Here is a 27,274-nt window from a genome sequence, read left to right on the forward strand (position 1 = left end):
CATGAGCTGGTGTGCTGGCTGGCTGCCTGCAGGCACATTGTAAAGAGAGAGAAAAAAGAGAACTTTTCTCAGTGCCTTTTCTGCTTTAAAAAAAAGCTTCTGGTATTTGAGTATTAATAAAGGTGCCATGGGTACCAGCACAAAATGGCTGTCGTGGACAGCAATAGAAAGGGCGCTGGCACTCTGTGCTGGTGAGTACTGTCTTACCTTCTAGTCACGACCCAGAGGGCACTTGTAGTCCCACATTTTTGTGGGCAACAACTGTGCTTGTTTATTGCACAAAGCAACTTCTAAATTTTAAAATAAAAAAATTCCTTCCAGTAGCACCTTAAAGACCAACTAAGTTAGTTCTTGGTATGAGCTTTCGTGTGCATGCACACTTCTTCAGATATCTGGTATCTGAAGAAGTGTGCATGCACACGAAAGCTCATACCAAGAACTAACTTAGTTGGTCTTTAAGGTGCTACTGGAAGGAATTTTTTTATTTTGACTATGGCAGACCAACACGGCTACCTATCTACTACTCTAAATTTTAAAAGAAGGAAAGATTAAAAATGAAAGTTTAAAACTGTACAATTTGTCTTGGTGCGATTGCTCAGATGACATGCTTTCCGATTGGCACTGTAGCTCAGGTGAGCTTGCTAAGGAATTAGAACCCAGTGAATTCCTCACACATTCAACAGCAGCTTTGTCTAATTAGAAAAAAGAGCCTGCTCCTACCAGGGTGTCATAAGTTATATGCAGTATCAATCATATTTGCTCGGCAAGGTTTAAGAATAAACATGCAGCTGAGAAAGCATTTGGCAGAACAAAATTTGCATCCATCAATCTTCTCATGGTTTGTAAGCCTTAGATTTTTATACTACGGATTAAACTGTGGGGCTAGAGAGAGAGACTGTTTGATTCATAATAGTAATTCTTTTCAAAGTCAAACATTTCAACAAATAGGAGGCAGGATCCAGGTTGCCATCTTTGAATTACTTGTGCTGGTGGTTTTGCTACTCTTGCTAATAGGATTTCAGCTTTCATTTCAATCTTATTCTAAAAAAGGTAAGTCCATGCCACAGCTTCATTTAAAAAAAAGTTTGCTGATTAATCATGCATTTTTTCATAATTTTTCCTCTTCTAGATCTTAGGCTTGTACACAATGCTACATGATTTGGATGAAAAGAACCCCCTTAACATTTTAACCAAGCTTATGAGCAGCCTTGATTTTAGAAGGAAGCAAATTACTCTAAATAAATATGTTTGCTTTCAAATCTTTGTTCAAGCAATCTCATGCATGTGAATTTCTGCTTTCTGCTTGATGAAATTAATCAGACCTAATCAGTATTAATCACATTTACTGGGCTTATGTTTTAGGAAAACAGCTGTTAACACATTTGGCAAGAACAAAAATATACCACATATTTGTCTGTGTACTTGTGGATATGCAGTTATTCAGAGATATATATTTCCACATACCATTGCTATGTTTGGAGTAACAGTCATATATATTAGGAAAGTTCTAATCAATGTGGAAAAACAGATATAAAAATAGTGGGCATACACCATTCATAGGATCTTCTGGATGCTGGTATGCAAAAGAAAGAAAGAAAGAAAGAAAGAAAGAAAGAAAGAAAGAAAGAAAGAAAGAAAGAATAATACCGGTATATAACAAATTTTAATAGAAAATATTTCATTTTCCAATGCTGTTAGACTATATTGATGAGGAAAATGCTACATGTAATTAAATATATACAGCTATATAAAAATCCATTTAATGATATCTGTTGATCTACTGGCAGCCCCCCATTTACGCGGGGGTTATGTTCCGAGGCTCGTATGTGTCGGTGAAATTGCGTACTGTATAATTAAAACCCATTGAAATAGCCTGCGAACACTCCATTCCACTCCACCCTCATTCTGCCCCCCACCCCCTTTAGTTCAGTGACGTCTTTATGACGTTCTGGGTCACATCTGGGCTTGGTGTGATGCACATCTACACAGTTGTGCACATATTGAACGCACATAAACGGGAGGCTGCCTGTACTGACAGCTTAGCACTGGAAAGATCAGAAACATTTCAGTTCAGGAGACTAATAAGTGCAGATGCACAAATGTTGGGATACTTTTGATAGACAAGCTGTAACAACAGGTCAATTATAGGAGACAAAAATATAAAAACACACACATACATAGCATAGTAACAAACAAAAACAACACACATGGACACAGTTTAAAAGGCCATATATTGTTTAATTAGCCAAAGGCCTGAGAGAAGAGGAATGCTTTTGCATGGCACATAAAGATGTATAATAAAGGCTTCAGACAAACCTCCCTAGGGAGAGCATTCTTTAATTGTGGAGCCACTGCAGAAAAGGCCCTTTCTCACGTTGTCATCCTCTGCATCCTCATGACAATAGCAAAATTCGGATCAGTTCAGATGGGGAGCAGCAGTCCTCGAGGTTATAATTATGAAATGTTATCGTTGCGTAACACCTCGTTTCCGTGCGCTGCTCTGGTTTGCCAGAAGCGGCTTAGTCATGCTGGCCACATGACCTGGAAGCTGTGCGCTGGCTCCCTTGGCCAATAAAGAGGGATGAGCGCCACAACCCCAGAGTCGGCCACGACTGGACCTAATGGTCAGGGGTCCCTTTACTTTTACCTTAACACCTCGCATAGCTCAGTTGGTAGAACATGAGACTTCTAATCTCTGGGTTGTGGGTTCGAGCCCCACATTGGGAAAAAGGATTGCAGGGGGTTAGACTAGATGACCCTCATGGTCCCTTCCAAATCTACAATTCTATGATTTCCCCTTTACTAATTTATGTATGTAAAAAAAGGGGGGACCACACTGTACACATGTTCTTCAGCAAGCATCTAGGAGGTTCTGAAGGCTGGCAGGTCAGCAGTTTCACCAATCTTGCAGGGGCTACTTTTCACTAATTCCAGTTTTGCTTTCTAGGACCCATCATTCCTGCCTTTAACAAATCAAGATCTATTCCGCACAAAGATTCCCATGCAGTCAGGGTCCCACAGCTAGTGCCCAGTTGCTCACTTTTTAATGGTTCTGTAATCAGTTATCAAAGACAGGAGTGCCTGGCGTGCTCTGGTCCATGGGGTCACGAAGAGTCGGACACAACTAAATGACTAAACAACAACAACAATCAGTTATCATTATAGTAGCACCCCAATGACTGGTCCAGGGGTGTCAACTTGGGGAAAAATATTGGGAGGGTAAGTAAGCAAGCCCTGCCCTGCATAATCAATCACATGATGCAACGCATGGACACCATTTGAATGACAATACCCCTTGGCCTCTAGGAGTTGGCTCCTGCAGAGTGGCCTAAATTCCTATAGCATTCTAGGCAAAACTGTATACTTGTAACTCATAAAGCTCCAAGCTGCTTAAGAACTGAGTACCTTAGAATTACCCCTCTTTCCTTCCATATTCTCCACAGTCTGCAGAAAACAACATACAGTGGTACCTCGCAAGACGAATGCCTCGCAAGACGAAAAACGCGCAAGACAAAAGAGTTTTCCGTTTTTTGAGTCGTTCCACAAGACGAATTTCCCTATGGGCTTGCTTCGCAAGACGAAACGTCTTGCGAGTTCTTGCGAGTTTGTGTCCTTTTAAGCCGTTAATAGCCGCTAAGCCGCTAATAGCCATGCTTCACAAGACGAAAAAACCGCAAGACGAAGAGACTCGCGGAACGGATTAATTTCGTCTTGCGAGGCACCACTGTATTTGATCACTCCACCGATGGAGCAGGGGTGGGATAGATAGATAGAAGAGAGAGAGAGATGCCAATTTTACTGGCACCTGCCCCAATTTCTGTATGCCTGGCAGCAACTTGAGCTCTAGATGTTAGCTAATGTCTATCTCATGAAAAGAGTCCCCTGCTAATTTCTTTTTCAAACCTCACTTAATTAGGTCTGCTATAGAAGCAACAGCAATGATAGCAGCACTCTGGCTATGGTGTGGAAGGGGTTTTTAATACTAGCAGTGGAAAACCAGGGGTTTCATAATGTTCACCTTTTCTTTAAAGTTAGCATTTATAAGTCCCATAAATGCATATCTGGGCCTTATCCTAGCAAACATTTCCAGCATTTGCTGGAATAATAAATTGACTTAAAGCAATAATCCCAAATGTTATCTGCAATAGCAGTTACTGCTCACCACCTGCCAGATTTGGCCTCCACTGCTTCCCTTTGTGTCCAAAACATAAGAAACCAGAAGACAAAAGAGCATCAAGTCATCTACCAGAAAAAACCCTCTAGGAGGGTCCATTACAAGGCATCAAAAGAAAGCCATAAAAATTCAAAAATTCCATCTGAAATACACTAACGCAACAACTGTACCAGTGGTTTCAAAATATCACTCCTGGAACATATAGGTAAATAAATACCAGAGAATTATTCCAATATGTCTTCCCAAATGTTTCAAAATGAATTCTGAATATCTACCCTCATAAGTTGCATAAGGGTGTGATGAGAGAGAAAAGTTTCAATTTCTTGCTGTACTAGTTACATCTCTCTGCAGCCACAAGTGATCAAAATAAATGTCAATGCTGTGATGCCCAGTATTCTATTAAAGACTTTGCACTTCCACTGCCCAAAATGCTTTCCCCCCTCCCTGGGACGGGGAAGAGGTGCATTCCACAGTATGAGATCCTGTGATCTATTATACCATTAAAATGTTCTTATTTCTCTCCAGAGTGTTAGAAAAACATTTGCTGATCAATAGACTAATAACAGCTTATAAGCAGAAACCACACTCTTAATGTTTGCAAGTAGAAGAAATAAAAAGAACACTGATAGCTTGTATTAAACTGGCCGCAAATTTATTGAAGGAATAGTCCAATAGCATGGCAGCTATGAAGAACATTGTGGAGTGGAATGGTTATAACCCTTTCTGTGAAGCTGCCTAGGAAGACTGTGTAGGAAAGATCCTAGAACATATAATTCAACAGTTGGTCTATGAGCATTTAAGAAAAGGATGCTGTGATTGCTAAGACCCAGCATGGGCTTCTCAAAAATAAGTCATGCCAAACCAATCACATTGCTTTTTCTTTTTTTTTGGATGGAGTTGCAAACTTGGTGGATCAGGGGAATGCTGTGGGCATAGTGTATCTTGATTTCAGTAAGGCTTTTGAGAAAGTGATATTCTTGCGAGGAAGCTAGTAAAATGTTGGTTGAACAAGGTAACGGTTAGGTGGATTTGTAGCTGGTTGACTGACTGAACCCAAAGAGTACTAATCAACGGTTCCTCGTCATCCTGGGGGAAAGTGACAAGTGAGGTGCCGCAGGGTTCGATCCTGGGCCTGTTGTTGTTCGATGTCTTTATAAACAAATTTATAAATAGCTCATCAAATTTGCAGATGACACCAAACTAGGAGGGGTAGCTAATGCCACAGAGGACAGAATCAGATTCAAAATGACTTTAACAGATTGAAGAACTGGGCCATGTGCCTTTTGCAATGTTGCCAAGTAAGAATCCAAATTCAGATTTCACAAGTTTACAGTTAAATGAATGGCTTGGCTTGGATATAATGTGGAAGTGATTATATATCCTACCTTCTCTGCATTAGTTGCCTCTCCCAAGAGGACATGAAGAGCTAGTAAGACCCTTGTAAAAAACTTGAGGGTGACAGAAATTCATGGCCAACCTTTGCACAATAAGCTTAAAGCCTTGCACCACAATTCCCAAATAACATTGTGGCTTGTTTCTTCCCTTTGTTATAGGTTTTGTCACATTAGTCCGTAAAGGTGGGGAACTTTATTATGTCCAGCCAATTCTTAGCAAACTGCTTTTATTTGCAAATTAATATTGGCTTCCTAAGTTAGACCCCCCCCCCAAAAAAAAATTGCAGCTGAAGAATCACAAGTTAGCATCATTAGACATCGTTGCACATACACTCTTTCAAATCACATTCTTTGGTGTGATTGCAGTACTATGGTAACAGGAATACTCACTGTCATGTCAAAAACTACAGTGCTCATGTTAGGGTCAAAGGGCCCTGTCACTTGCAGGTCTCTAGGGAGATCACCCTAAGAGACAGCATTCTGCCATTTTAGGCTAAAAGGGACCACCTTATTTACTCTGCATTGTATACCTTGTTACCTTCCTGTTGGAGAAAGTTGCATAATTCAAATCCCAATCCCCTACACTTGGCTAATATTTCATTCCATTTTTATTTCTAGCTCCCAGCTTTGCATTAAAAAACAACAACAACTTTTGGGTTCACAGTATTAATCTGCAAAGAAGGGAGGGATGTGAAATTGGAAGGGAATCTGTATTTTTGTGACACAAAAGTCCGATGTTTGGTAACCATGGGTATGGAAGATGTGAAACAGTTCTCTTCACTCCCAGATGCCAATATGCGTTAGTCTGCTGATTGAGTAGCATCATTCTGAAAGTCTAAGTAGTACACAGGTAGGGCTCCCTCTATGTCAGTGATGGCCAAACTTGGCCCTCCAGCTGTTTTGGGACTACAATTCCCATCATCCCTAGCTAACAGGACCAGTGGTCATGGATGATGGGAATTGTATTCCCCAAACAGCTGGAGGGCCAATTTGGTCATCTATGTGCTCTATGTGGACAAGAATCCTGATTGACCTGGGCTACCATCCCCTATGTATATAAGTAACTTTCCGACTCATGCTGAAAAAAATCTAACACTATTCTAAGCTGTATCAACAGATGTATAGTATCCAAATCAAGGGAACTAATAGTACCTCTCTGTACTACCTTGGTTAAACCACACCTGGAATACTGTGTCCCATTCTGGGCACCACAATTTAAGAAGGATGTTGACAAGCTGGAAGGTGTGCTGAGGAAGGCAACCAAGATGATTAAGGGTCTGGAAACCTAGCCTTATGCAGGATGGTCGAGTGAGCAGGCTATTGTTTAGGCTGGAGAAGAGGAGCCTGAGAGAAGATACAGTGGTGCCCCGCAAGACGAATGCCTCGCAAGACAAAAAACTCGCTAGACAAAAGGGTTTTGCGGTTTTTGAGCTGCTTCGCAAGACGAATTTCCCTATGGGTTTGCTTCGCAAGACGAAAACGTCTTGCGTTTTTTGCAATTTTGTTTCCTTTTTCTTAACACCGTTAATACAGTTGCGACTTGACTTCGAGGAGCAACTCATAGAACGCGGTGTGGTAGCCTTTTTTGAGGTTTTTGGTGATTTTTGAAGCTTTTCCAAAACTTTTCCGACACCGTGCTTCGCAAGACGAAAAATCCGCTAGACGAAAAAACTCACGGAACGAATTAATTTCGTCTTGCAAGGCACCACTGTATGAGAGCCATCTCCAAATATCTGAAGGGCTGTCACATGGAAGATGGAGCAAGCTTGTTTTCACCTGCTCTGAAGGGTATGACACAAACCAATGGCTTCAAGTTACAAGAAAGGAGATTCTGACTCAACAGAACTTTTGGACAGTAATAGCTTTTTGAAAGTAGAACATACTCCCTTGGGAGGTGGTGAATTCTCCTTTACTGGAGGTTTTTAAGCAGAGGTTGGATGGCCATCTCTCATGGATGCCTTAGCTGAGATTCCTGCATTGCAGAGGGTTGAGTTCCTTCCAACTCTGTGATTCTATGATTTGCAAGTCAGCCAAGGGGTATGGCTGGTAAGAACTTCCATGTCTACTGGGCAGGACTAGCCCAAGCATTTAAAAAAAGAGGGCCCTGCAACCATGAAGTGTTTTGTACTGCTGAGAGGTGATTGCAGTCATCAGTGCAGGCTAGTAACTATGAACAGTGACTGCAGCAACTATCTTTAAGGCTCTGAAGGCAGGTTTTAAAGGCACTGTGAAATGAGATTAATTACTTGTTGATAATTCATACGTCTGCTTGATTTGTTAGCTAGTAGCAAAATTTTATTTTTATGATTAATAAATATGAGCTTTAGATACACCAGTGTTTAGTCTTCCAAATTCTGAGCTCTGACCACCATAATTGTCCATATTTGTGAAAGTGCCCAGGAGTGCAGACTTGGAAAACCCACTTAAGGAGGTGAGAAACACAATTCACCTACAACGTTTTTCTTTTTTTTTTAAAGCTATGAATCTATCTTATAGTGAGTCAGTCCATTGGTCTATCAAGCTCAGTCTTGTCATCTCCATATGAAACTGGCCAGATTCTGAGGCAAAGGTCTAATAAAGCGCTGCTACCCAATATCCTTTAATTGGAGATACTAGGAAGTAATTAACCTTGAGATTGCTTGCATGCTTTACTGCTGAGTTATGTCCCCTTTACAGAGAACAGGGCAAGATGTAAACATGACAGGTATCTGTGAAGTGTCAGAATATTTAAAATCAGCAGTCACTGTGTCCCAAGAATAACTCTGGTGAAGCTGTCACGTCACTTCAATTACTGCGTCAAACTGATAATCTGAATTCATCGAGCAGTAAAAGGTCTTTTATAGAGGAGAAAACACAAACCACCAAACCATCACCACCACCAGTTTGAAGAGGCACTTAAGTATTATACATTAATGCCTATGATGTATAATACTATTGCTTTGTCTTTGGCCACCTCTCAGACACGAAGGTACATTAGAGATTTCATGGCACATCGGCCACTTAGCCATATTGTGCCAAACACTGAAGAAATGCATTAGAAACCTAGGCATAATATTACACTTCACTGATTCCATGATGTTTCAGCATTTGGCAGTGCAAAAAGATGTATTTATCTTCTGCTGGTGGGCAGCTGGTGACCTCATATTTTGATTTCAATATAGCTTACTTTGATTCCCCAGTCCAGCTCAAAGCTTCATTGGGCACACTACAACTATTAGGATAGATGCCCTGGGCACACTCTGTCTAATAGCTGTGGATATTCTCTATTCATTTAGGCCTTTATAATCCCATGCAGAACTTTTGCCAACAGCAAATGGGCATCTTAACCCAAGAACGAAAGCATTGGAATACAGCTGTACTAGATACTGCATGTTCTCATAACAATTCAGGACAAGTAAACATGCCCCTCATCAGACAGAAAGTTGACAGGTATCTGTGAAGTGTCAAAGTATTCAAAATCAACCGTTACTATTTCCCAAGAATAACTTTGGTGATGGTGTCATGTCACATCAATTATTGCATAGAGGCCTTCCTTTTATAAATCAGATATGATTTCCCATGTGCCCATTAGCTGATTGGCAGCTCATATCAACAGTGTCAGAGTCGTACACTGCCAAGTTGTAGAAACATCTCTGACTACTGCATACACAGTATAAGATTTAATTAATATTTTTTTTAAAAAACAGCCAGTTAAAGATCCACAAATCCCAGAAATGGGAAGCTAGCACCGGTACCTTAAGTGATTGTGATCAGCAAGAAATTGTGCACTGTCACAAATGGTGCAATGCTTGCAACCAACCTTCCCTTGCACACACATATTTAATTGGTCTTTCAAGCCTAAATCTAGACGGGGAGGATGTACTGCCAAGGACCAGTAAAGGGCCCCCTTGCTCCTGTATTGTTTTACAGAGTAGCTGAGCTTTTGGCCTCTTCCATTAATCCATTTATATTTCAGCACATTTGTAGACCAGTGCCTCTTCCCTTCCAAACGGCAGGGACATGCAAAATATCAGGTTAGACAATTAAGCTCATTTATCTTAGCCCACACATCTTTTCTATTGCAAGTGATGCAAGAGAGTGCAAGTTGAAGCAGAGAAGTGGGGCACCGGAAGAGTGTGCTTATCAGTTGTTCCTTCTTTTCAGCTTGCCACATAGTCCTTCCCAGCCTGTTCTATCCGCACCAAGCAGCTCAGGTTCCAAAGCAAGTCCAAGTGTCCTGATGTGTTTCTGCTGGTGGAAATGTCAACAAAATACTGATGAAACCCATTCTGGTAAAGCCAGAAAGATATAAAACATAAAGTATAAGCATAAATACTTAGGATTATAAGGGAGGAAGTTTTCGTTCTTCATAATCTGTGTTTCAATGAACATCCTGTTTCAAGTGATTACATGTGTGTGTTTTTTGAACATTTACATATTTAGTTACATTTTTTTTTGTGTGGGCTGGCTAAACCCTCTTGATTAACCCATAAACTGCACTGATACCTTTTACGTCACATCATCAGTTGCTGTTCTTAAAGAGATTAACAATTATTATTTTTACATGCTGTATTTGATGGTCTTTAGTTAGTCCCATTTTTTTGTCACGGCCTTTCTTTTTTATTTAATTGTTTTAAACATGTTAAACTGTCACACAAGTGCTTTTGTTACTGAGTTTCTACAGCTATGTTAAGTTGAATATTTATGATTTTCCCCAATAAGACAATTCAACTTAAAAAGTATTGGTCCTCAATAAACTCTTTAAAGTGCATCTTTTCATGTGCTCTCCTTTTTCTTCATCCCTCAGTGACTTCAACATGTATCTCAGGGGCAACCTAAAGCTCTCCAAATGTCGTTGGACTCCAGAGGTGAAACACTGTGACTGAAAATGTTCACAAACAATCTTTTTAAAGTGCGCTTTCAGGAGGGCAATTCTATGAAAGTGCCATGTTTGTACAGAAAACATTTGGTTAAGAACACTTTATGCCGTTTGGTTTAAAACAGCTCAAATCCGAAAATGTCCTGCATGTATCCAAAATGTATTGACACTTGATTTGCACTATTACAAAAATGGATGTCCATACATTTATGCATTTTTACCTGTGGCCCTCTTGGAATATCCTGGGGGCCCCGGGGGGCCATATGGCCCCCAACTGGAAAACCCTCATCTAACCAATTATAATTTTCATATCTGTTTACATTATAATTCACATATATTTGCAGATAACTCTTTGAACAATTGAAACAGGTAAATTACAAGTGATGAAAAGCATTATTAGAAGAAATCAAAGCTTTCCATTTCCTATAACATTCCCTATAGGAATCAAATTTTATTTATTTTCCTGCCTGGGTTGTTCTACTTATTCTGCCCTGCTGTCTTCATGGAACCTGGAGTAGCATACTACTACTACTACTACTACTACTACTACTACTACTACTACCTATTAAATTTATGTACTGCCCTTCATCCAAAGATCAAAGGGCAATTTAGAGTATTTGGTTCCCAGGCAGACAACCATCCAAGCTCTGAACAGATCCAGACCTACTTTGCTTTCACATGCCAGTGGCCTCTTGTACCTGAAGATTATGCACCCCAAATAAATTTGCCCCCTTACATTTACCCTTTCCAAATATAAAATTGCTCTTACTGAAACCCTATCCTGCAATCCTACTCTCAACTGAACTTACTGTGACTTACCAATGTAACTTCCACACCATAAGGTTAAAGCACACGGCTTCCCCTTTTCTGGGAACTATTTTTTATGGGTGCTGGAAATTATAGCTTTGTGGTGGGTAAACAATAATTCCCAGGAAGCCATGACTATTAAAGTGGTATACATAAATGTGTTTTAAATGTATGGTGTGGATGTGACCTAAAAACCTATTTAGAAGCATGATTTTCATTGATTTATCTATCAGTTAAACCAACCAGAGCTTGCACATTTAGAGGGGTTGGGGCTTTTCTGCACCAATTACCTTGTCATTTGTTGATTCTACTTCTGGATAATCAGAAACCATCCATTAGTTTGCAATAGTGTCTGCTTTAAAGTATTGCATCTGGCAAAACTGCTTTGTGGGTCAAACATGCACACTCCATAGGGGCACTTGGGGCAAGAGGGTTCACTGTGGATGGGGTGAGCTTTGCCTTTTCAACCGTATTGTTCTTTTCCTGGTGGGAAAGGATGGGTTAAATTAAAAGCAATAAATAATGTTTCTTGTTTCTTGTAGCAGGTGGTGGACGACTTGTAAACCAGTCCCATCACTCCCTGCAAGGGGGGAAGAGGATTATAGTGACCTGCTGGGATCCTCCAGTCTTTGCTGGACCCCACGGTAAAAGATCTTGGGGGGGGGGTGGCAGCCAGTGGAGGGCTCAGGGGGAGAGCTGAATTGTTGTGGAGGCAGCTGCTTGGGTTGAACTGTGCCCACAATTCTCATAATTTAAGACAGGATTTCCTGCAAAGAAATGTTTCCTTGTGAGTAACAGAGAAGCAGCAAGCAGCAATTTCATGATTTTGATTTTACAACTAACTGTTGAACTGATAATTATGCATGAAAAGCATGGAGAAGCTGGGAAACATCCCATGAAGCTGCCATTTGCAGAATCAGACTGCTGCGTGTGAAGACCCCCAGACCCTCTCCAAAATAAATCACACAGGACACAGAATATTTGTTTAAGATTTTTTGGTGTTAATTTGGCCACAACTTTATTGATTACAGCATGTGAGGGGTTGCTTAGGCATTGGTTCGGACTACCTGAACCAGCACCGGCAGGAAAGCGTGTTCTCCATAGCAGAGAGCACGTGTGGCGGTTGGGGGAACAAGCCACCCTGCTGTTACTGGGCAGATTTTTGGGAGGAACCAAGCCTTTAAGTGGTTAAAATCGGGTTGCTGGGGGTTTTGATTGTTGCCAATTTGGAGGAGGGGTCAGAGTCTTTAAATACAGGGGCCAGACATTGGACGTCCTCTTGGCCGTTTTGCATCGGATCACATGGAGCACCTGGACAATCTTCTCATTGTCTGGTTACATTTCTTTATTTCTTTATTTCCTCTTTCCTTTTAATCCTCTCTAGTCCCTTAAATAATTTAATTCCCCCCTTTTTCCTGTTCGATTTCCCACCCCACCCCTTACCCTGCCCTGTGGGAAGATTCTCCCTGTATCTGTGGTTTGCCTTTCCCAATGGGGAGAGAGCCCCCGTTAGGGGCTTTCTTTCGCAAAAAGGTTTCCCCCATTTCTCTTGTTGAAATTGTGGGGCTAGTCAGGGCTGTTCCCAGCTTAGCTGGAATCACTTTCATTTATAGTATCCCCGAAGGTTGGCTTTATTTGAGTGTGTGCAGCGCTGTTGGCCAAATTTTAAGCTAGCCTTGGGCGGGAGCACTATTTTGAGTTCCTTTAATATTGCTATGAAACTTAAGATTCTCAAGAGCAGAAGCAGAGAAGCCTATTCGGCCTGCGCATAACTTCCAAGCCTAAGTCTGCTACAGGTAGCAGTTAATTGTTAAGTCTCTGACACGTGATTCATTCTCTCTATGTACCTGCTTCCAGGCCCAGTTGCTGTTAATGTATATCTGAGGCAGACAGAGGGCGGCAGAGGCTCTCTGTGCCTCCAATGACTATGAGCACTCTGTATATGCTCTTGAACTATGCTGTTTCTGAACAAGTTTATTTTCTTCAAGTTTGTTTTGCCCTGATAGTGGTGACTGCCATTTTAGAGGCGAGCCATTGTGGCTTAGTGGCTAGAGCGCAGTACTAGGACCTGGGAGACAGGGTTCATATCCCCCTCTTAGCCATTGTTATAACAAAACAAAACAAGCTGCTCCTTTTGGACTATTCTGTTGCTGGGTAGTTCGGCCCACTTGTGATATTGCTCCCAAAAAGAACTTTGGGTTTCTTTTTTTTCTTTTTTTTTTTTATAAAATTTTTATTGGTTTTACAAGAGTTTTTATAACAAACAAACATAAAAGAAAAACAGACAAACAAACAAATATAATTTCAAAATGTCCTTTCATAAACTTCTTTCCTCGGACTTCCCCATACCTCCCCTTTCTGCATCCTCATGTCCAAATTTTATAGCAACTTATAAATGTTTTTTCCGATCCTAATTCATCATAGTCCTTTCTTAATCTAATCTTATATTACTGCAACCCTTTCTCTCTGTAAAATCTCGACATTCTAAACTTCATCAAGTTTATAATAGTTCTTAAGATAAATCTTAAATTTCTTCCAGTCTTCTTCCGCAGTCTCCTTTCCCTGGTCACGAATTCTGCTCGTCATTTCCGCCAATGTCATATAGTCAATCATTTTCATCTGCCATTCTTCCAAGGTGGGTAAATCTTGTGTCTTCCAATACTTTGCGATCAGTATTCTTGCTGCTGTTGTTGCATACATGAAAAAAGTTCTATCCTTTTTTGGCACCAGTTGGCCGACAATGCCCAAGAGAAAGGCCTCTGGTTTCTTAAGAAAGGTATATTTAAATACCTTTTTCATTTCATTATATATCATCTCCCAGAAAACCTTAATCTTCGGGCATGTCCACCAAAGATGATAAAAAGTACCTTCAGTTTCCTTACATTTCCAACATTTGTTATCAGGCAAATGGTAAATTTTTGCTAGCTTAACTGGAGTCATGTACCACCTATAGACCATTTTCATCACATTTTCCTTTAAAGCACTACATGCCGTAAATTTAATACCAGTGTTCCACAACCTTTCCCAGTCAGCAGACATAATATTATGACCAATGTCCTGTGCCCACTTAATCATAACTGATTTAACTGTTTCGTCTTGTGTATTCCATTTCAACAGCAAGTTATACATTCTTGACAAATTCTTAGTATTGGGTTCTAACAATTCTGTCTCAAGTTTTGATTTTTCCACCTGGAAGCCAATTTTCCTGTCTTGTTTAAAAATCTCCATTATTTGATAATAGTGGAGCCAATCTTGTACTTTGGGTTTTAATTTTTCATGGCTCTTTAATTTCAGTTTCTCTCCATCCTGTTCTAAGATCTCACAATACTTTGGCCATCCGACCTCCATATTAACTTTCTTGTGGGCCTTAGCCTCTAAGGGTGACAACCATCTAGGGGTTTTGTTTTCCAACAGATCTTTATATCTCATCCAAACATTAAACAACGCTTTCCTTACAATATGATTTTTAAAGGCACTATGCACTTTGATTTTGTCATACCATAGATATGCATGCCAGCCAAATGCATTATTGAAACCTTCTAAGTCCAAGATATCTGTATTCTCGAGGAGCATCCACTCTTTCAGCCAGCAGAATGCTGCTGCTTCATAGTACAATTTTAAGTCCGGCAAGGCAAATCCCCCTCTTTCTTTTGCATCTGTTAAAATTTTATATTTTATTCTGGGCTTTTTGCCCTGCCAGACAAATTTCGCAATGTCTTTCTGCCACCTCTTGAAACAGTCCATCTTGTCAATAATCTGCAAAGTTTGAAATAAAAATAACATTCTAGGCAGTACATTCATCTTAATCACTGCAATTCGGCCTAACATTGACAATCTCAAATTTGACCATATTTCTAAATCTTTTTTAATTTCTGACCAACATTTTTCATAATTGTCCTTATACAGATTCAAGTTTTTAGATGTTAAATTAACCCCTAGATATTTCACCTTCTTAACCACCGTCAGACCTGTCTCTTCTTGAAACTTATTCTTTTCCATATCTGTTAGGTTTTTCCCTAAGACTTTAGTTTTTTGTTTATTCAATTTAAATCCAGCTACCTGTCCAAATTGTTGGATTATTTCCAACACTCTTTTTGTACTAGTGTTTGGCTCCTGCAAGGTCAAAACAAGGTCATCTGCGAACGCTCTTAACTTATAGTGTTTGGTTCCGACCTTTACACCTTTAACCTGCTGGTCGTCTCTAATCATGTTCAGCAACACCTCCAGGACCGAAATAAAAAGCAATGGGGAAATTGGGCACCCCTGTCGTGTTCCTTTTTCTATCTTAAGTTCCTCAGTTATTACATTATTTACAATCAACTTAGCTTTTTGTTCGGAATATATTGCACCCATACCATTCTCAAATCCTTGTCCTACCCCCATCCCATGAAGGTTCTTTTTCATAAAACTCCACGAAATATTGTCAAAGGCTTTCTCCGCATCCACAAATATCAAAACTGCTTTAGTATTTATGTTCACCTCTAACTTTTCCAAAATGTCTATTATATTCCTAACATTGTCTGAGAGGTGTCTTTTTGGGAGAAAGCCTGCTTGGTCTCTGTGAATCTTCTCCATCAGTACTCTTTTAAATCTTTTTGCTAAAATGTCTGCAAAAATTTTGTAATCCACATTCAGTAACGAAATTGGGCGGTAGTTCTTCAGTTGAGTCTTTTCAGTCTCTGTCTTTGGTATGAGTGAGATATATGCTTCTTTCCACGATTCGGGTGCCTTTTTTCCCTCTAAGATCTCGTTGCAAACTTCCTTTAACGGTTGTATCAGCCATTCCTTTAAAGATTTGTAATATCTGGAAGTCAGTCCGTCTGGCCCTGGAGATTTGCCCAATTGCATGTCCTGAATGGCACCCTCTATCTCTTGTTCTGTTATTCTCTGGTTTAGATCCACCTTGCTATGATGAGAGATTTTTTGTAATCCATATTTATTAAGGAATTTATCTATGTCCTCTTCATTTTGTAATCCTTGGGAATAAAGTTTTTTAAAATAACTCACAAAACAATTTCTTATCTCGTTAGGTTTAGATATATTTTTTCCATCCACTTCTAGACTTGTGACTGTATTTAATTTCTGTCTTTTCTTAAGTTGCCATGCCAGAAGTTTACCACATTTGTCTGCCGACTCAAATGTCTTTTGTTTCATTTGCTTTATTTTCCATTCTATCTCTTGGTTCATCAATTCCATATATTGTGTTTGATACAACTTAATCTCCCTCAAAATCTCCTGGGACTTTGGTTTTGATCTTAATTTTTTCTCTCCTTCTTTTATCTTTTCCAAAATTTTTTCCTTTTTCTCATTCTGTTTTCTCTTCTTTATTAAATTTTGTTGAATCAAAAATCCTCGCATCACAGCTTTACTTGCGTCCCAGATCACTCTTTTTTCCACATCGCCCTTTAGATTGATTTCAAAATAGTCCTTTAGAGTTTTTTGGGCCTTCATGTGGATCTCTCTATCTCGGAATAGGGTGTCATTCATTCTCCATCTAAACTGACCAGTTGTTGTAAATTTCATTTCCATCTTCACGGCGTTATGGTCGGAACAGGTTTTTGGGCAGATTTCTACCTTCTTAATCTTCGGAGCCATTCCACTAGTGACCCATATTTGGTCGATTCTGGTCCAGGTCATCTTTGCATGGGAGAAAAAGGTTCCCTCTCTTTCAAGAGGGTTCCTTGTTCTCCAAATGTCTATTAGGTCCATATTTTCAGTCATTTCGAAGAAAGTCTTCGGGAGTCTCCCTTCTTTAGTAAGTGTCAGTCTTTGTGTCTTGTCCATGTTTGTAAAGACTACACCATTCATATCTCCCATGATTATCATATTGTATTCCAAATAATCCGTCAAAGTTTCATGGAGTTTTTTGAAGAATTCTGCTTTACCTTCATTTGGTGCATAGATCCCAATTATCAAAAATTTTTCTCCTTGTACCTGAATCTCCACCGCTAAATATCTTCCTTGTTCATCTTTGAACATCATTTTTGGAGCCCACTTCTCTTTTACATAAATCACAACTCCTCTTTTTTTCACTTTGTCCGACGAAATAAATTCTTGTCCCAATTTTTTATTCATAAGCAGTCTCCTGTGTGCTCTAGTTATATGGGTTTCCTGTAAGCAAATCAAGTCCAGTTGTTCTCTGTACAAAATATGGAATACTTGTCGTCTCTTCAAAGGACTGTTCATCCCATTACAATTCCAACTAAGGAATTGCAGGGCCATCTTGTTATTTTTCTGGTATTCCTCCAACAGCTCCCAATTGTTGTTCCTCCTCTGTTGGTGGTGGAAGATTCTGTCCAAACGAAAGGTTCAGGATGTCTATTACACTCTTTTGCTCAGCAATTGGGTCTACAGTTCCTTTCTGTAAATCTTCTTGATTTCTTTGCAGGAACCTGTCTTTATCCTGTATCGTCTTTATTTTCACCTTCTTCCCCCTATAGTCAAAAGACAGTCCCTGTGGAAATTCCCACCTGAAGAGAATGGTGTTCTTCTTCAACAGGTAAACCAAATCCTTATAAGAAGCTCTCAAGTCCAAAATATGTTTAGGAATGTCTTTAAAGATCTGTATCGGTGAGTTCCCAATTAGTAAGGCCTTTTCAAAGTGCAGTCTTAGAATTTTGTCTCTTTCCTCCTTCGATCTCAAGGTAATCAGGCAGTCTCTCGGCGCCTTTCTGTTCTGTCTTCTGCCCAGTCTAAATGCTGTTGTAATTTTAAATTCGTCTTCCTCTAGATCTTCCCAGGAATCAGCAAACTCTTTCGTTAAAAAGTCCGTAAGATTGTCTCCTTCGTCCTCTGGAATTGATCGTAGTTTCAAATTCCTTTCTTTTCTTTGTAGTTCCCACAATGCCAGAGTTGCGTCGTGGTCATAGACCTTCCTGGCAATCGGTTCTAATTTTTCCTGGGTCTCTCCAGCAATAGTTCTGGCTTCCTCCGCAATTTGACGTGTGGCAGAATTTTCTTGCGTAAGCCTGTTTATAGATTCTGTATTCAGGTCAAGTCTTGTTGTTAAATCTGTCAATTTCTGTGAATTCTCTGTCAATTTCTTGGTATTTTCAGCCGTCTGCTTTGTTAGATTCTCCAGAGACTGGTTTATCTTAAGAAGGGCTTGCGACACTGCATCCATGGAGACTGCTGTACCTTTTTCTTGTCCTGTTGTCACTGTAGGGGTTATACCTGAGATCGAGCCTCTTTTCTTGTGTTGCTGTAGCTGTTGTTGATATTGCCTTGTCTTGGCTCTCGTGCTTATCTCGTCTGCTGGGCCACTCATATCCCAAGGTCGTTTCCCACGAGAGCCTTCTCCTAAAGGAAAATTCCACTGTCCCAAAGCGTAGCAACTTTTAATTTACCCTCTAGAGGGAGCAAATCAAAATGTCCGCAAACAAAGGCAAAGAGTATTTAAAAAGCAAATTTATCGGGAGGCTTCTATATGTATATTGCAACACTTTCCCAATAGATAGAGTCCCAGCCTTCCCTGATATATTGTGTCCACAGAGTCCCAAAACTTTGTAACAAATAAGCAATGAGACTTCCACTTTGTTACTTTCACAGGAGTCTAAAGTCAGTTCAGTGTTCCTTTGTTTTAATAGCAGTTTGTGCCAGGTTGAAGGCTGCAGAGAGTTCCCTTTCCTTTAAGTTGGTCATGCAGCTTATTAAATCACTTATTCCTCCCCTCTGCCCTGCAAGCTAGAGGGGATAGTCAAAGTCCAAATGTCGGATTCAAGCAGTTAAAGACAATATCCCATATGGATGCAGCTCAGTAACTTTCGTTGCTTTAATTGTCATGCAGTCGGGGGAAGGCAGACTTCCTTAATTTTCGCCTTTCCCGTTTTCAGCCTAATTTCAAGTAGTTTTGACACGAATAGAGGTTCAATCTTACTCACGGGTCTTTTTTGTCCAGATTATTCAGGAAGGGAATCGGCGCTCTCCACTAATGGCGACGCGGCTTCACCCTGCGGGCTGGGTAGCGATTCTCAGCACCGCGCTCCCCGTTGTCGTTCCGGAGCCTTTAAAAAGGCTCTTTCTGCGGTAAAGGGGGGCGCTTCAGGTGCCCACCGAATCTCCTTGTTCACAGGCTCCGTTCCTGTGATTTTAGGGGTCCCCCGCTTGCCGTAGCGGGTCAGACCCGAACTCGCAGAGCCGTCCTCTCTCCGGAGCTCGGAGAGGGAGCAGCCATTAGCGCTGGCGCCGAACCGGAAGTCTCAGAACTTTGGGTTTCTTGAAGGGGTGCTTCCCTCTAAAAGGGCAAGCAGGGGCACCTGGACAAGCTATGGGATACCTCAACTCTGCTATTTCACTGGAAACATTTATGCCTGGCCTAGCAGGTGATCCTAGGGCTTTGCGCTAGAATTCGATGGCCTGGAAGTGTTTCCGGCCTGAATAGTGTCCCCATGTGGTCCATGAAGCATTGGTTTCACTGGGTCAGCGCATAGTGCCGGTAATGCCTAGGTTGCAGGATTGGTCCCTGTATGGGACAGCTGCATGCTCCCCCATTGCTCTACCTGGACACTTAGGTCCTTCTGGTGGTTACCTCACTGCGAGGGAAGTAGCAGGCGCCACGTTTGCAATACGCAAGCGGGAGAAAGCACCTTTGCGTGCCCGCATTGCAGTTTGCTCTGTGCATTGCAGGGCACGGCGCTGCACGGGCTGAAATTGCATTGCATTGCATTATGTGAGAGATTTGCAGTTGCATTGCATGGAGGGTGTGTGCATTGCACGGAGTGCGTAGTTGCATTGAACGGAGTGTGTAGTTGCATTGCATGGAATGTAGTTGCATTGCAGGGAGTGTGTTTTTGCATTGCATGGAGTGTGTAGTTGCATTGAACGGAGTGTGTAGTTGTGTTGCACGGAGTGTGTTTCTGCATTGCACAGAGTGTGTGTCTGAAAAGGAAGCTGGCTCGGCGGCAGCTTTGTCGGGACTTCTTTAGGGGTTCTGGCCAGCGTCGTTTGCAGTGCGCAGGGCCTTGGAAGGTTGGAATAGGCTCCAACCTCATAGGACAGTGGGCAGGAAGTCGGTCAATTTTTACCTATGCAGTATCTGCAACAAGTTAAAACTTGTCTGCTGGTTAAAGATCAAGGCGGGACTCCTTTCAGTAGTTCATTGCATTTTCGCACTGAGGGTTGGGAAAATGGTTGTTTCCAGCCAGCACCGGGCTGAGAGTCTGGAGGCTTATTGCTTCAGGACTTTTCCTTATCCTTTGGAGCTTGTCATTAGAGTTGGGAACTCTAAAACAGACTTAGTGGGCAGGAGTGCCACAATCAGGCTTCCCGCCAGAGGTGAGGAGGGCCCTTGCCCGGTTATGGATAACAGAATATTTGGCTTTTTATTCCCTGGGGGCTGGCCCGCTCCTAGTGCATGAAAATGGGTTCCCGTTAGCCAGGCAGCAATGTGCTTACGTCGTGCACCAGTTATTACAGCCTGCGGCTTGCCTACCACTGAACACACCTCATTCCTTACGATTAGGTGCTGCTGCAAAGGCTGCACACTGGGGGCCTGTCAATAGACAGGATTGTGAATACGGGTCATTGGAAGTCTGACGCTGACAAGGGTTATATCAGGAAGTGTCACAGTGATGTCTGTGCTGATGCTTGTCTGTTATTTCCTTTTTTCATAGGAGCAGCTGTGCACATTTGAGCCACAGCATTGTACACTATGCTGGCAAGCATGTTGACGAGTTTGGACTGGGGCACCATCTCAGTCTTCCTGCCCATGTGAACATATACTGGATCTCCAGATGGGGAATGCTTTGGGAGGAGATCCTTCCTTTGGTGCGGTCGAGTGTGACCTGTGCAGCTCCTCCCGCAGTGCTGGTGGTACAGCTGGGCGAGAATGTCTGCTGTCTTCCTCCAGCATAAGTTTGCATTCCTGCATGCAAGAGGGCTTGGATTGAGTTGATGGCAGCTCTCCCTGGACTCAAAATAATTTAAGGCATTGGTTCAAGGTGGTATGGAGGGGGGGGGTTGGAGCACCTGTCCCCTCCAATGCGCAAAGATAATCCATTAAGGGAATCCAAGGATTCGCCATGCTTTTGTCGACCCCTGGGCCACGCCAGAGTCCCTGGGGGCATTTGGGGGTGAGCTTGAGTCTGATCCTGGTTCATTGCTCCCCCACGCTGTTTACTTGTACTGACGATATGGTGGGGCCCAGTCGTCAGTGCTGCCCTGCTGAGGTCAGGTGCAGCTAGTCGGGAACCAATGCCTAGACAAACTACCACCGAGCAGGCCAGAAAGCATGTTAATAAGGCGGTGGACAATAGAATAAAATAAATGAAGTAAATAAAATAACAAATAAAATAAAATAGGTCCTTGCTTTAAGTGGTTCTGTAATATTGCACCCTGCTATTTTTCTTCAAGGCTGTTGCCCTCTTTAGGGCAGATGGGGTGCATCTTTCCCCTATGGGGAATGACACCTGGCGGGATGTGATTGCCTTGGGATTCATTGCTCCCCCATAATGTTTGCTGGTACTGACGATACAGTCGTCAGTGCTGCCCTGCTGAGGTCAGGTGTAGCTAATCGGGAACCAATGCCTAGACAAACTACCACCGAGAAGACCGGAAAGCGTGTTAATAAGGCAGTGGAAAATAAAATACAGGTCGTTGGAAATCGAATGCATTCAAAGGCTATGTTCGTTAACATTATTGGTGTCTTACAATTTTTGCTTGTTTTATCTTAGGTTTAGCAGCTGTCCGCATCTGGATGGTGGGGCACAGCATCATGCATTGGGCTGGCATCAGTGCACGGCAGTCCGGATTGGGACCGGGTCTCGGCCTTCCTCCACATGTGCAGTTGCCTTGGCTGTCCAGACGGGGAATGCGCCGGCCAGAATTCCTGCCGCTGTTGGGGTGCAGCTGGGTGAGAACGACCTGGTTTCCATGGACTGTTTTTCACTACGTGCTGCAATTTTGGGTGACCTGGAGAAGCTGCGGGCAGTGGTGCCGACAGCAAAAATATTTTGGTCAAGCTTTTGCAACGATGTGTTTGGAAGGGTAGTCGTTGCCCAGCTGCCACTGAAAGGGCCAGGAAGCGCATCAATTCTGCTGTGTCTAAAAAGATTTTTGAGCTGAGTGGAGATGTGATTTCCCACCCTGAGATTCTTTTTCAGGCTGAATCCTTTTTCAGAGTTGATGGCGTGCACCTTTCTGCCTTAGGGAATAAGGCTTGGCTGGGTGCGGTGGTGGCTAAGCTGAAGGCTTGGTTGGGTCTGTGAGTGGTTTGGCAGTGAGCTGAAGGCTCCATGGTGGTTAGGCATTGGTTAAAATTTGTTCTTGGAGGGGTAAGTGCCTACCCCTCCAAATGGTGCGGAAAGGGAATTCCGTTAAAGGAATCCAGGGGCTTGCCATTCTTTTCGTCCTTGTCCCTGGCATCGGACATGGGCCGTGCAAGCCCCACAGGAACATGAGGGTGAGAAGTGAGGGACTGATGCCCAGATTCATTTTCTCACCCAATACTTGTTTCCCACGCTGGCTTCCGTTGGTGTCCGGAAGGCCAGCTCTGTCCCTGAGGGCATGGACAGATAGTCATAACCAATACCTAAGCAACCACTCACATTTTTTGTATTTTGAATAAAGTTGTGGCCAAAAAATTGTGCCAAAAACCTTAAACAAAATTTGATGTGTGAAGTGTGAATTTTTTGGGGGTGGCATTGTGGGACTCAACACGCAACAGGACTGACAGCTGGAACCTCCAGAGGTCAGTAAGGGAAAACATACTGGGGGAGCCCAGAGGAGGATTTCCGCCTCTTAGTTCACCCCAGATGCTCCCAGGAACTCTGGCATGACCCTACCCCTGAGAGGGGATTGGACAGAGCAAATCAAGCCCCTGGAATTCCCTAGTAGCAAGAACAAAAAATGAGGGGCAGGCACAGCCAGTCCATAATCCCCTCCACCAAAGAATGAACCAATGCCTAACCGCCAACCTTACCAAGTTGTGACGATTTGCTACACGGTAGGCAAAAACCAAATGGCACCCGCCAATCAGCCAAGTGGCAAAATTCATACCGGGCCCCTGCTCCAAAAACAGACAACGCCATGACAGGCATCGCAAGGTCAAAAACACAACCTTAAATTATAAGGAGGGAGGGCGGGAGATCCACTGCATGATGCGAAAGAGCAAGTACTTCGCCTCATGCAGCCCCTAAATAGCCCCTTAGTTGCCAATCAAACCCCAATGACAGAAAATTTTCCCCAGTAACAAAGAGGCAACCAGTGATGTGCGGAGGTCATCCAAATGGGCCCGCCCCAGCAACAAGAAGGCAGTTGGGTGATCTCACCACAACACGTGGCTCTCCATGATTTGGAGGACACGATTTAGCCTACCAATCATACTAGGGCTTCGCATGCACAGACTGCTTCTCTGCAACCCCGTACTGAGGAGAGCGGGGCGGAGAGCTTATGTACTGAGCAGCTAGTAAGAACCAACCATCCAGGCCATTACTGCTCATTTAAGAAAGTATTTTCTAGCCATCTACAGTGATTGGGAAAATGTCAGCAAAACGGAAGCCTTACTTGATAGCCTTAATTTCATTATTCAATTAAAAACAAATTATTTTAATGGTGTTTTTAATAGACTTAACATTATCTTCACATTCTGCTAAACTTTGAACTAGACATTATGTGAGCAAACATTTGGCAAATTACCAATCTCATGTGCAATATTAAGTTCTGTGTTTTTTAGAAACTGTCATTTTCCTCCTCCTCCACCCCTTTCTCAGAATTTAGTCATAAGGTATATGTACAAATGTACTTACATTTATAGAGTACCTATATTTATGCTATATGCAATCACATAAAACCATAATGCTGTTGGCTCCTGGGGTTATTTAAGTGGTTTTTGTTTTTTATGTTAGGATTGCTGGTTGGAATGAATAGATAATGTGATCATAAAAGTAATTTTAGACAGCCAAGGAATGCATTCAAGATGACAAATACCTCTTAAATAATCTCCTTGGAGTCTTTAGCTAAAAACATGATACAGCTTTCTTTTTTCATTAATTGAGCACATAAGGAAGTGTTTTAAACGTGATTCCCACTAGGAGTTCAGTTAATCTCTGCTAAAGAACTGGATTTAAAGCATGCATTCTTAAGCAGCTTACAACTTCAGTGAATGCAACTATGCCACTATGGTATTAGTTCTGCAAAATATATGTTCATTTATAATGGGACTGCTTGTTTTATGAAACGTTGGATCACAGTTTATTGTTAAAGTCAGCACTGAAAAGAAGAAAATATGTGGTCAAAATGTATGCTATCATGTAACCCAAGCTGATTGGACAACAAGCAAAAAATTATTTTTAAACATTTTCCAAGTATTGAAATTGTAATACACCACTATCACTGTGCAAAGAAATGCTTTCAAGTCTGAAAGGGGTAAAAGATTTAGACCAAAAGATGGTCAAAATACGTTTTATAACAGTTCAGATCACCCAGGGTGAAGAATTCACCTGCCCACCACGGACAGAGGTGGCTTTACAAGTGCTCTGGAAGTGATATAAGGCAAGTTAGATGTAATGGGCAAATGTGTCTCATACCATGCATAAATGTAGATAGAATCATGTTACGCAACTGTGGGCACAATGCACTTCAGTATGGAATGAGCAGCTTAGGATCCAGCAGATCTCCAGCTGAGGCAGGAGGTTCCTGGTGCTGCTGGGCTACCACAGCTTAGCTCTCTGATCCTCAGATCCCTCAAAGATATGCTGGCGCATCTCCCCTATCCAGCTAAGATGAGCCCAGCAAATTGCAAATGCCATAAGCCCTAGAAGGGGAGCGATCCAGGGTCATGGTGGTGGTCAGACTGGGGATGGGGGGGGGGGTGCTGGCTGCATCCTAAGCCAATTCAGCTCACAAGACTTGGCAATCCAGCACAAGTCAAGTTGGCAGAAAGAGTGCTGTGATACAAACATTATTTTAAAGGTCTGTTTTGCCTCTGCCAGACCCATGCTGATTCAGACGGCAGTAGTCCTGCTGCTGAACCACGTTTGGATCTGGTGTAACTTTACACTGGTTAACTTAGACCAAATTGCTTTATGCCACTTTCTTGTGTACAGGATTTCTCCATGGAACATTACTTCATGAATTTACTGATTAAAATTGTTATGTATTCAGTGGTTTGTGTTTGCCTAAGCTTGAGTCTGGACTAAGAATTCTGAGCTCCTGTGTTCTGATTCAATACACGATGTCCAGTCACAGCACATTTCAGGATTTGGGCCTCTGCCATTGGCCCTTGAAGTCTGAGTCATGATTCCCAGCTTGGAAATTTAGACAGCCAATCACATTGGGAGTGGGAGTGGCCCAGACTTTCAGGAATGTATATAAGCAGTTGCTTTGCCTCTTGTTCAATAAAAGTTACTGCTGTTAATGCTGTCTCTTGCCTCGTGGGAACCCACCTACACTTCAGAAATGATTACAGATTGCAGGTCTAATAGAAATATATACCATGGCTGTTCCCATGAACAACCGTGTTTTTCAGCCAGAACTCAAGTTTCAGTACGTCAGGTTGCTGTCATTATAAAAGAACAAGAGAGGTGTTCATGATGAGTTCTGGCACCTTTTTTTCTAGAAAAATAAAACTGGTAATATTTATATCTTACAAAAATGAGAAACACAGAATGTATCTTGGGCCCATATTAAAAAGAAAAGAAAACCGTGCTACAAGGCTTGGATTCCCTTTGCTGCGACTGCACTTACCCATGACAAAAGCAGGGGGGGCTTTGGTGTGGTCTGAAGTCCCATAAGGCCACCACCTTGCCATTATGGATCTGGCCCATGCATGGACAGGAGACCTCCTGGAAATTAACTGTATGAAAAAAGTAGGATACTGATATAAGAATATAAATAATGTTTTATACTAAATTTTCTCAAAATTTTGGATTTCCAAAAACAGAATTAAGAACATTTATTTCACCTCAAATTCCATGTCCAGAGTGCACTCTACTAGTTGATGGTTTACAAGGTCATGGATCTCAGATTTATCTCATAGGTCTTCAGTGTGATAACATAGTGTGACAACAGGACTTGATACGAGCATCTCCTTCCATGTGGGGTTTCACCCTAAGTGATAGGAGAGGGTAAATGAGGATTCTCCTACTGATGTGTGCAAAGTTATTCAGACTTGGAAACATCACTCAAAATTATATTTGTACTTGTGCTTGTTTCTTCTGTGGGAATTAGGAAGTTTTAGGAGTTTTCATTTACAAGCTATTTGTTTTTCTCTTCTTCAAATGCCCTCTCAAAACTCTTCTTTCCTACAGGGCCTTTGGCTTATCCTGTTAATCCTCATTCTCAAATATAAGCAAGCTGTAATGCATTTGTCCACATCAATCCTGTCACTGCTATTTTCCCCATTGTCTGTTTTAAATGGTAAGCTTTCAGGGGAGCAAGGACCCCTCTATTTTTGCCTATGAAATTTTGCAATCTGCCAGTACATAGTTGGTGCTGTATAAATATGTATTTTGAGGGGGGGGGTTTAAAAATGCAGATTAATGGAGTGGAATTATGTGAATGGATCTTCCAAACAGAGGCCTTACATTGCAATTGGGTCATAAACATTCCAGTTCTTCATGTGCGTTTTGCCAATCGGCTCCCACATCTTGGGAGTCCTGGATATTCTGCTGCATGGATTAGCTAAAAGGATAGAGAAAATCCATACACAGAAACAAACAGCCGAGGCCTCAGTCAGTTGTATCAGAAGGTTATGATATAAAGTATTGTCAGGGGTTCAGAAGCAGAGACGCAGAGAAGGGTGGAAACAGAGAGCGAGGGGGAGGAAACCGAAGGGAGAATGAGTGATGATGACGACCCGAGATCTCCAAGCCTAAGCAGTGAGTCAGAGGACTCCCAAAAGGGAGCCCCAGTGAGCAGAGCAAGGGGGGGATCCGGGGGGACACCCCAGGAGGAAGGGAACAGAGGAGATTCAGAGAGCAGCAGCTGGAAGTCGGGACCCACGCTCAAGACTGAGAGCAGCAGGGAGGAAGGCAGCCAGGCATCGGGTTCCGGAGGCCGTCAGCAGGAGGGAGGGCACGAGTCAGGGGTGGTCACGCCCTCCTC

The 27,274-nt window shown here is 42.1% G+C and overlaps 2 long non-coding RNA genes across 3 annotated transcripts; both read right to left on the minus strand.

The window, feature by feature from the left end:
• Positions 1–1,650: 1,650 nt before the first annotated feature.
• Positions 1,651–3,290, minus strand: LOC309531822. Its single transcript, XR_014219468.1, has 2 exons — positions 2,656–3,290; positions 1,651–2,481 (listed from the first exon to the last, which is right to left on the minus strand). It is a non-coding gene; the product is annotated as an uncharacterized lncRNA (long non-coding RNA).
• A 4,026-nt stretch (positions 3,291–7,316) lies between these two features.
• LOC309531742 lies at positions 7,317–26,929 on the minus strand. 2 transcript variants are annotated; one of them, XR_014219412.1, is made up of 4 exons: positions 26,755–26,929; positions 25,916–26,024; positions 11,524–11,716; positions 7,317–9,795 (listed from the first exon to the last, which is right to left on the minus strand). It is a non-coding gene; the product is annotated as an uncharacterized lncRNA (long non-coding RNA). The 2 variants fall into 2 exon arrangements; XR_014219411.1 differs by lacking the exon at positions 11,524–11,716 and having other exon boundaries at positions 7,317–9,798.
• Between the last annotated feature and the right edge of the window lie 345 nt (positions 26,930–27,274).

The sequence above is a fragment of the Podarcis vaucheri genome (genome assembly GCF_965113315.1).
Source record: "Podarcis vaucheri genome assembly, chromosome: 4".
Taxonomy (NCBI): Eukaryota; Metazoa; Chordata; class Lepidosauria; order Squamata; family Lacertidae; genus Podarcis; species Podarcis vaucheri.